Raw genomic sequence first — 11,698 nt, forward strand, 5'->3', positions numbered from 1 at the left:
GAGTGACAAAACAGGTTAAATATGATCTTGTATTCGCGATCAGAGATCAAATGGGAAGAGAAGCACTGAGACAAGAAGCAAATCATAAGATACCCAGAGACCTCGATGCAACTTTATATTCAAGTGTTGATAACCTGAATCCGAAGAGCATAAAACCTTTCTTAGATGTTTTAATCTTTCCCCAAGTGCTGTAGTATATATCATGGAAGGCCTCACAGCAGAAACTACTCCCGGCTGCTTGTTCCCATCTTACCTGGGTGTGGTGGTCTATGTCGGGCTGAAGATAACTGCACAGACACACGGGACGTCCTTCCTCCTCTGCAGCAGGCTGGACACAGAGGGAGAGCCCGGAAATGATGTCACCATCTGCTGCTTGTTCTGTCTCTGCCACTGCTGACCTGGAACAGGAAACACTTCTCCCTTTCACACAATGTGCTCAGCGGATTCATTTCAGCAGGCGAGGCGCGCCCTCTGCTGGCCACTTAAAAAACCATCACATCCAGTCTCCAGGAGTGAATATACACAAACAAGCATTTTGTGGCAGGAAATGTCTGGGTTTTTAGATGTCACAGAAATGAATATTTAAAGATGCACACAGTCCTCGTACAGGGTCTAGGCCTTGGTTGCTGCTGTAAAAAAGTATTTACAGCTTGTCTTCATATGACCATCTTCAAAAGAATGATGCAGAGAACTAACGAGTATTTACAGAACTTGTTAAGTGGAAGTGACAGTTTATATTTCATTCAATATATGAGAATATGTGTTAGTGGTGCAATTAAATTGGGCAGCTTAATAATTTTTTCATTTTCTTTTTGAAACACTTTATTTATCCGATTTTTCAAATACACATTTCATACACAAATACACAATTCCAAAACCTGGCTGTGGTCCCTCGATTCAGGCTGAGCAGGGCGGGACGACGATCTTTTCGAGTTCTGGCCGCAAAACTGTGGAACTCCCTTCCGCCTTATATCCGAGATCTTGATGAGCTGCTGAAGTTTAGGAGGGCGATTAAGACGCACTTGTTCCCTCTTCCATCCTAGTTCTTGTTTTCTGTGTCGCTGTGTTCGCTCGGCTGTGTTATGTTTTGGGTACTTTGTCTGAAGCGCCGGGACGCCCCTTGGCTGGGGCAGCTGTGCGCTATAGAAATGTTATTAACATAACATCATGGTACATAGCAAAGTAAATAGAGAAAAATACCATGCAATTTCATACACCAGACCAAATACAGTTTGACATAAGTCATATGTCAAAGCGAAAATTAAAAGAAGAGATTTTTTCTAATCTTTCTGTGTTTTTGGGTTATTCCTTATCATAGCTGCCAAGGTTTCAGATTGGTATGAGTGACATTTCAATGACTATGAGTGACACTTTCTTGCCAGCATAATTAAGCGGAGACGAAGAGGAAAGCATATAAATATCAGAAATGACACCCATCTGAGCAACAAGAAATTAAAACGTTAAGTGCTGCAAAGCACCAGAAACGGAAAGGCACTAACCTAGTCAGAGGCGCAACACTACTGTTAAATGCTGCAACTAGTTAAAATATCTCCTAAAACTATTTATAAGCATTTTTTTACGGCGTTTTATACAGGGCGAACTTGACCCGGTATCGGGTATCAGAACGCTTTACATAGCACCAGTTGCGTTACATGAGGACACATTCATCATTTTGTTAGTCACAGGGAGATCAAGTGATTTGCCCAGAATCACAGGATTTTCATTGTCATTTCCGAGACTCAAACCCGGTTCCCCATATTCGAGGTCGACCGCTCTAGCTGTTAGGCCTACTATGGTTTCACCATTAAATTTCGCCATGCATGCAATGGTGTAAAGGTTTTTCTGTGATATCGACTGATAGAGCTAAATCTGTTTGTCTATTTCTGTATTAAACATGCAGCACAAATGGTGTAATTCATAAGGATTCATGCAGACTGCTGTGATTTCTGTCTCGAATCAGGAGGCACGCTGGACGTGAGAGGAGCTCTCTGAACTGGTGGATGTCACCAGCTTCAAAGTACTGGTGTTGCCAGGAGACAGCAACAATTCCAGGGGCCCAGGCAGGTGGGAAATTGAACTAGGGACATGTTGCCACAGCCTCATATACCTGTTGGAAGACGGGCCGGTGTTCAACGGGAACAAAAAGAAGGGGAACTCAAAACAACGTGACACGCGTAGAAAAGCAATTAGTCATTCCAGTCTCACCAGCCTTAGTACACCCACTGGGCCCTAGGATTTTTGCTGGTAATAAATCGAGGCAAAGGAGGAACATCACTGGCCAGGCAGCTCTCTCTGTCCTATTAGCCCGAAATGCATTGGGGAAGGAATGATATTGGATTATGTTAAAGTTGGATATACAACTGGAAATTTATGCTTTACAAAAAATTTGATGAAAAATAAAATACTTTTTGGAACCCCACAATGAGGAAGAATTAATCTTGATGAACATTTAGAAAGACTTTTATGTCTGAAGCGAAAAGCTGTGCAACAGGGTGTCTCCTTCCAATGGGAGGAGCTGTGTATTAGTTCTGAGTTCTCGCTGGCAGGTACAGACAGCGCCTGACCCTGTTTTGCACGCTACAAAAGTGGATTGTTGAATACAAGGATTGAATAACCGCTGTGCAAGCCCTCCAGTCATAGTTTTATCAAACCCTTTTCTGTCCAAGGACTTGGCACGCCATTTGGTTTAAACATGAATTACGACAACATCACCAGCATGACTGACTTAAAAGCAGACACCTTCGCCTTTACGGCGGAAGATGCAGATAAAATTTATAACATGATCCAAGAGGAGGTCATAGCAGCTGCTAGCACTCGCAGCCCTGAAAGTAATTTGAAACAATTACTCTACCTGTTAAAAAAGGAATGCAACCAGAAATTACATGCATCCACGTTGGTGCGGTACCATCGCGCCCAGCGGATCCCGAGGGGCCTTCGGGTTCCCTTAAAACCTCTTTTGTGTAAAAACAATGCGAAGTTTGTTGAGCGATGGTTCGCTATCCTCAACAAATGCTCGCTAGATTTAATACTTTTGATAGTGGAGGAACTGTCCAAATCGTTGGAAGAACTAACCAAAGATATACAAACCATTAGGGCGGAACTGGACGAAGCCATGGACCCCACTGAATTGGCTACATTGTTGGAAGATGTGAACACTCAACTAGAGAAACATACACGTGAGACCCAAGAACGGAAATTACGCAAGTACAAGAGGGACACCATTGATTATAAGCTCGGCGAGGTGTACACTTGGGCAGAAGTGTACGCCCGCCGACGCCCCAATCGAGCTTATAATCCTTATTCGGAGAATGAGACATCCTCCTCAGATGGGGACAATAGAACAACGAGAACAACGAGGGCTACAACTGAGGCAACACCCACTGAACAACAACCGGGTACTTCAACATCCACGGTTCATTTTTTAGAGGAGGGCCAAAATCAAACCACAGATCCAGGAGGGGAAAAACCCGCAGAGGTGGCAAAAGAACAGCCAAAAGTCAAGAAACCTTATCGTCGGAGATAAATGCCAATAATAATTTGGTGATAAACATCTCTTCCATACAGTTGTCACAGGAGGAACTACGAGTATTACAAAAAGGACAAACTTTTGTACCCACAACCAAAACCAACACGTTAGAGCTAGAGGTGAGCACGTTCAAATTGGTTAGAAACATCAGACTCCGTCATTACTTTGAAAACATAGTTACCATTACAGACAAAGAGGATGATATGTTAAGAGGGCTTCGACCACGCAGTACATTTATGGCTCCAGTGAGTCACAAAATCATTGATGTATTTGAAAGCATGGTGAAAAATGATCTGTCGAGATTGCCTTTTCAAACCAAAGCAAAACGTGAAAATTTGACAACTGCAGAAAGAAACACACTTCGGAAGATTGCCAACAATCCCGATATAGTATGTCAGACAGCTGATAAAGCTGGCGCGTTAGTCATCATGGATGCTAAATTCTATCAGGATGAAGTACTAGCTCACACGAGCGACAGTAACACTTATGACTTGTGGGACACCCCCGCGCCGCACGGCCACCAGCTGCTGCGTGTGCCCCTTGCCTGCCCTGCTGCCTCGTTGAGCCTCGTTGCCGGCTGCCGCCGCTGCAAGTGCTTTTGCCGCTTTTTTCCTGGTTTTGTCAAGCATTTGTGCTTGTCTTGCCGATCTGTGTTTTTCTCTGTTTTGCCCGTTTTTTGTCGTTTATTTTTGCCTGTTTGTATTTTAAAGTGTGCGCTCTCCTTCCTTGTTGCCCGCCTACCGCGCCACCCCTCGCCCTCCCTTCCCGCCACCGCCGCTTGTCCCCGCCCCTTTTTCTTCTGTAACCCTCCCCGCTCCCGCCTCCCAGCTGCCCCGCCCACCCGCGCACTTGGCCTTAAATGGCGACCGTGCGAACGCGCAGCGGTCACGCGCAGCGGGTGCGCCGTTTGTGCGCCGAAGGCGCGCCAAAGGTAAGCCCGTCTGCGCCCGTCCGCGACCGGATCGCGACCAGCGCCAGGACCCCTGGCCCCCGAAGAGCCGGACCGACCCGCCTGACGTACTCCGCCGCCACCCTCATCGCACTCAACACCGGCCGACTCCCAGAATGCCATCAAGCCACACCACGACACACCCACGGACCTTTCAGCTGCCACGCCTGCAAGTTCTCCTGCATCCGGACCAGCCCCGCACCAGCACCCGACAAGTCGAACTCCAGCAGCACCCACCTCAAGTGCATCCTGCTCAACACCCGCTCCGTCCACAGACACGCCATCGAACTCTGGAACCTCCTAGACGCCACAGCCCCTGACGTTGCCTTCCTCACGGAGACCTGGATGAACGCCTCTTCAGCTCCCGACATCGCCATCGCCATCCCAGAGGGCTACAAGATCATCCGGAGGGACCGCAACGCCAACCAGATGGGAGGAGGCATCGCCATCATCCACAGGAACACCATCCGTCTCACGACCAGCACCGACAACACCCTGACCAGCGCCGAACACCTGCACTTCCAGATCCACACCAACCCGAACACCACCCTCAGAGGCACCCTGATCTACCGACCCCCTGGACCACGCACGCAATTCAGCGAGGACATCGCCGACTTCGTCAGCCCGCATGCCCTCCCCTCCGCCGACTACATCCTCCTGGGGGACCTGAACTTCCACCTGGAGAACAACAACGACCACAACACCAGCACCCTGCTCGACAACCTCGCCAACCTGGGACTCAAGCAACTGGTGTCCACCCCCACCCACCTCGCCGGACACACACTCGACGCCGTCTTCTCATCCAGCACAGACATCAACTTCAGCCACGCCACAGAGCTTCAATGGACGGACCACAGCTGCGTCCACTTCACCTTCAAGAGAACGACGACCCACCAACACCAGCAACACACCGCCCGCAGAAGCTGGAACAAGATCACAGCAGACCAGCTCGCCACCTCCCTGAGCCAACACCCTCCTGCCAGCTCAGCGAACCCCAGCCAGGCCGCCGACAACCTCACGAAGTGGATCACCACCTGCGCGGACGAGCTCGCCCCGCTGAGGACCCCGCCCAGCAGACCCGCCAGCAAGAAGGCCCCATGGTTCACCGACGAACTCAAGAGCTCCAAGAAGAACTGCCGAGCCCTCGAGAAAGTCTGGAAAAAGGACCCGACACCGGACAACAGGACCTCCTACAAACTGGCCACCCGGAAACACCACCAGCTGATCCGCGCCGCCAAGAGAACAGCATTCAAGGACCGGTTGGACAACAACGCACACAACAGCAAGGAACTCTTCAACATCGTGAAAGAGCTTTCCAACCCCAGCGCAGGAAACAACGACATCACCCCATCACAAGACCTCTGCAACTCCCTCGCCTCATACTTCCACAACAAGATCACGGACATACACAGCAGTTTCAACAACCAACCAACGCACACCACGACCGACCTGCCACCCCCCCCCACCACCACCCTCCACGCCTGGACCCCGATCAGCACAGAAGACACCATCCGCACGATGAACTCCATCCACTCCGGATCACCAACCGACCCCTGCCCTCACCACGTCTTCAACAAGGCCGACGCTGCCATCGCACCCCACCTGCGAGACATCATCAACACATCCTTCGACACCGCCATCTTCCCCGAAAGCTGGAAACACGCCGAACTCAGCGCTCTACTCAAAAAACCAACAGCGGACCCCACCGACCTCAAGAATTACCGCCCCATCTCGCTTCTACCGTTTCCAGCCAAAGTCATCGAGAAGACCGTCAACAAGCAGATGGCCGCCTTCCTCGAGACGAACGGATCCCTCGACCCCTCACAGTCCGGCTTCCGAGCCAAACACAGCACCGAGACCGCCCTCATCGCCGCCACCGATGACATCCGAGCCCTGATGGACAAGGGAGAAACAGCGGCCCTCATCCTCCTAGACCTCTCCGCGGCATTCGACACGGTCTGCCACCGCACCCTAACACGGCGCCTCAGCAACATCGGTATCCAGGACAAGGCGCTGGAATGGATCATCTCCTTCCTCGACGGAAGAACACAGCGAGTCCGCCTACCACCGTACAAGTCAGAGGCCTCCGAAGTCATCTGCGGCGTCCCCCAAGGATCATCACTGAGCCCCACTGTCAAAGATGAAAAATTACAATATTGAATTGAACTGCAGTTTATATTAATTTCTGTCTGTAACCTGCTTGCAAATGAACAGATCCCATTATTATGATGAAATGTTGCTCCATGGTGCACGGCTGGTACACAAGGGGTTAACTTAAGTTGTCTGAAATTCAGCTGAAAACCAGCAAAGAAAGACAGATGAGCTTGTGCGTGCCCATTCTGTTTGAAACTCCAAAGTGTTAATAATTCACTAGCTTTCACCTATGTACCAGATACAGTTCAGTCAGTTCAGCGAGCTTTTTCCAGGAATTGCTCGCTGACCTAAAATGTGATAAGTTCGGCCTGCCCGTGCCTTGTTGGCCTAAAGAGGCAAAGTGTGTGCCCAGCACTGATAGCAAGTGCGTCATTGTATGAGAAAGCAGAAAACACGGGCCACTGCTGATAAGTAGATCAACATTGAAATGTACATTTCAAGATAACCAACTAGGGCAAGGCTGACACGGGCCTCTGCCGATAAGTGGATCAACATTGAATATGTACATTTCAAGATAACTGGCCAAGGCAAGGCTGAAAAGACACGAGATGGTGGTTTAAAGATTAACCTGTAGCTGCATGGTCCGATGTGTCGCAAATAATGTAAAATGTGAACGTAGACATATTTTTGAAATGCACCTTGATACTGTAATGTACACGTGGATTTAATCCTAGCATGGTCCCACCATGATGTAATAGTTAATGAATAACCTGTCAAGAGATTGTGAACATATATAAAGCCTGAATTCTCTCTGTGAAACCAGATCACTTTGCAAACCTGCAAATTGTCTCAAGCTGCAGCTTTAATTGGCAATAAAGCCACTATTCTTTTGAAAACCTTGTATGTGTTCTTCATAGTCCCTATTAATAATTTTCCTACTTTTACAGATGGTACCGTGACTCGTGGGGAACTGATGGTCTCTGCAGAGGATAAAGAGCTGCTGTCTTTGGATTCTTCAGGAGCCTTGATGTCTCGGTGTATTCTGCGCAGCTACTGAGAGGACTTGTTTCCTGACACGCCCAGATGACGGGGCTCCCGTTGATAAGCCTTTGACAAAAGACACCACCAGCTTCCCTTGAGCCATCAGGTGATTTTGTTGCCACAGCAAAGAAGGACGCATACAACGGCATACTGAATGGTCTAATGTTCAGGTAGGCAGTGCTTCATTGCACTGAACTCAATATTGTCAATTGAAATAGTGTTTTTTTCTACAATACATCAGAAAGTACAAACTGAGATCCATTAGGGGTCTCTAGGGGAGGTCTTAGGGTGCCTTTAAGATAAGTGCCTGAGGACTGTCCAACCTGTGAAAGATCTTAAAGGGTCCGAAGGACAGGAGAAAGGGCCGTGGGTGGTCGCTTTCCTAAAAGGGATCATGGGTGGTCGCCTTTAGACATAGCATGCTTTTGAAAGACGTCTAAAAATTAAAAAGTACATATGCATATTGTTGAAATAGGTCATACAACTGTATCTTGCAAAAAGTTTTGAAAAATAGTATAAAAAAGTGTGTAAAGTAGTGTACAATAGTGTATTTTAAGAGCACTTTAAAAAGAAATTACAAGTGCTAAAAGAGAACAGATAATTAAATTAGTAACTGAATAAAATTCAAAATGCTTAGCAAACTATTTTTGAGCACAGCTAAAGGCCGCAGGACAGCCTTAGATATCACTCAACCAACACCTCCTCGTGGCACACCAGCATGGTATGTGGCACGGAAAAAAGGGTACCATACAGCTAGTCACTTAGATCAATGGACTCATTATACTAGAAAAAGTCCTGATCTACAGTTTCCAGAATATGGGACATTTGACAGAGATAAAATGCTTTATTTAGAAGATTGTTTAAGGGAACGTGAAAAGAAAGGGAAGAAAGTACGTTTATTACAATGGGATGCATTTCATGCATGGCGATCATATGCCGCTAACAGATGGCCAGGGGAACCTAGGACAACGAAAGGGAAAGCTTTGGCATATGATAGGGAGAAGGCAAAAGAAAGATGTGTAACAAGTTGTAGGGAAAAAGAAATGGAAATGGATAAATGTCTTACAGTTCACAAGCCCATACCAGATGTGTACCCCACTCTACCTAATGCTCCCTTAGAACAGGAAGATACAGAAGACCCTGTAATAGAGGCATTGTTAACAACTCCACCACCATACAGCCCACAAACAATGCAAACTACATCAGCACCACAGACACACACACCACAACATACATCACCAACTAGTAAGACAGTACCTGTAGCACTACAAGAAACACCTCTCTCTACCTCTGGTAGACAAGGGTTAAGGCCAAAAATAACAGAAAGAGAACAGAAAATGATACACGAGTGGGTGATAGACATTATGAAAAATGGTACTTCTACATGGCGTACTGCGAAAAGTCGCTTCCCCCCAGAATTCACGCCTGCGCTTCAACGCAGTGCTTTGGAAAAATTAGACAAAAAAAGTTACAACTGGTTTAAAGACTGGGAAAAATATTGGCCTGAGCAAGACGGCTATCCCCAACCTGACAGGTTGTCCCGTGATCATAGCAACACAATATCAGAAGCAATAGATGATGTAGGGGCATCAAGCACAGATATATTAGAGGCTGTCCAGATATTAGCTGAATGGATAGATACTCTTCTGATGCTACAACAAAAATGTACAAAAAAGAAAATAGGTAAAAAGGAGGAAGATAGTACTCTTTCCACTTCTAGAGCCTTGCCATTAAGAGAAGTACCAGGAAGTCAGGAAGGGAAGCCCACTATTAAAGTTCACACACCATGGTCAAATGTTGAATTGCATAGATTTGCACTTCAATTTCCAGACATTAGACAGGACAGAGAAGAATGGTACAGACAGACAGAAATAATACTAAGAGTTGGCACTCTCACACTGGATGACATAGAACAAATGTTTTCTATAATCTTGCCACCAGACATTTGGGGAAAAATAAGGAGAGAGGATGATGAAGTATTAAAAATAAATTGGGAAGAAATTACTAAAGCAAAAAGGGAACAAGGAGAGGACATATCAGATGATATTAGAGACTTACCAGCAAAAATAATGGCTAAAGTAAATACACTGGTCCCCAGAAAACAAATAGACTGGTCAAAATTAAATGCATGCATTCAGGACACTGAAGAAACAGTATCTGGGTTTTTCGCCAGAATACAGAAAGTCTTCACAGCTTCAAGTGGTTTAGATACTGAAAAGGAAGCAACACAAAGTGCACTTGTCTCTTGTTTTGTAAATAACTTGAAACCATCGATTAAAAAAGGGATTCTAGAGTACAACCCTACTTGGTCATGCAAACCACTAACAGAAGTTTTACAATTGGCACAGTATTACGAAATGCTAGGTAAAAAGGAGTTGGAAAGTAAAAATAACAAATTAAAAGAGTTAAAAACTAAAGTTTTGATTCAGCAGTCAAACCAGTATAGCAGCAGAGGACAAAGAGGCAGGGGTAGAGGAAGAGGCCGTGGGGGCCCACAAAGGTCATTTTCTACTCCCCCTACACAGCATACCACCACAATTGAACAAGCACACCCACAAGGATGCTTTAATTGTGGGGGTCAGGATCACTGGAGAGCTCAATGCCCACACCCCGTCAAGCAGACACAAAGAGGGGGTGGGATGGGAAGATCAAGAGGCCGGGGAAGGAGCATGGGAAGAGGTGGATATCAACAGCAAGGACGTGACTCACAGCATGGCCCTACAGAGTATCCCCCCAACACAAATTTTTTTGATAATGAACAAATACCAAAAATGCAGGTGCATCACCCTTATGATGGAATATATCAGGAAGGGCCCCAAGGGGAATGGGACTATTATGCACAATAGGGGGGCCCGAGAGAGTTAATACAGAGGATGGTAATCCCTGTAGATCCCACTGGACCATATGTGAGGGGTAAGATTGAAGGTACACCTGTGGAATTACTAATAGATACAGGGGCCACCAATTCCTCCTTGACCAAGAAAAAGTTTCCAGATGTTCCTCTCTCGGGAAAAATAAATAAGTCAGTGGGATTCACCAACATACTTGTAACAAGCCCAATTTCAGCACCCTTGAAATACAGCATAGGCCCAATTCAGGACACGCATTCATTCCTTATATCAGACAAATGTGCATTTAATTTGTTGGGATTGGATTTGCTAAAAAAGATGAATGCCACTATTAAGTGCACTGCAGACGGAGTTTTCTTGGAAGTAGATGGACCAATGACAGAGGAAATGGGCAACTGTTTCCTATCAATAGGAATACAAAATATTGCCGCACAAATAATGGATCAAATAGATTCAAGGATATGGGCAAAACACAAAAATGACACAGGGAAAATGAACATCACACCTGTCACTATTACAGTCAAACAGAATGTAAAATTACCAAGAATACCACAGTACAAAATTGCTCCAGAGGGTCTAAAGGGATTGCAGGATATAATAGCTGACTTACTGAAAGAGGGGATTGTTAAAGAAATATCAGGCAGTCCTTGTAACAGCCCTATCCTACCGGTCTTAAAAAAGAGTGATGGGAATACTAATGAAAAAAGTTACAGATTCATAGTTGATCTGAGGGAAATAAATAAAATAGTGGTGCCACAGTTCCCGGTTGTCCCAAATGTAGTATCAATATTGTCAACACTGTCACCAGAAATGGCATATTTTTCTGTAGTGGATTTGAAGAATGCCTTCTTCTCAATCCCAATAGATGAGGCTAGCATGTACCTCTTTTCATTCTCTATAGGCGGGAGAAGCTTCTGCTTCTGTAGGGTCCCCCAAGGGTTCACAGAAAGTCCGAGCATTTACAACCAGGCCTTAAAGAGAGAACTAGACACATTCAATTTATCACCTAACTCTGTGCTAATACAATACATTGATGACCTGCTACTTGGTAGCATCTCTGAGGCACAATGTACAACTGACACCATTAATTTGTTAAATTTCTTAGCTGAACGTGGTCACAAAGTTTCACCAGAAAAGATTCAATTTGTTCAACAGGAAGTGTCATACCTAGGACACATCCTGTCGAAAGGGCAGAGAAGATTGGATGATAAGCGCATTCAATTGATTCTACAGACACCA

The 11,698-nt window shown here is 46.1% G+C and overlaps 1 protein-coding gene across 1 annotated transcript in view; it reads right to left on the reverse strand.

Moving 5' to 3' along the window:
• LOC147663882 (uncharacterized) overlaps positions 1–340 on the reverse strand; it is a 55,930-nt gene extending 55,590 nt beyond the window's left edge. Inside the window, exon 1 of the mRNA XM_086950131.1 lies at positions 254–340. The gene's annotated coding sequence lies outside the window, so the exon portion shown is untranslated. The remainder of the gene's footprint in view (positions 1–253) is intronic.
• Between the last annotated feature and the right edge of the window lie 11,358 nt (positions 341–11,698).

This window comes from Lissotriton vulgaris, unplaced genomic scaffold (genome assembly GCF_964263255.1).
Source record: "Lissotriton vulgaris unplaced genomic scaffold, aLisVul1.2 SCAFFOLD_1227, whole genome shotgun sequence".
In the NCBI taxonomy this organism is placed as follows: Eukaryota; Metazoa; Chordata; class Amphibia; order Caudata; family Salamandridae; genus Lissotriton; species Lissotriton vulgaris.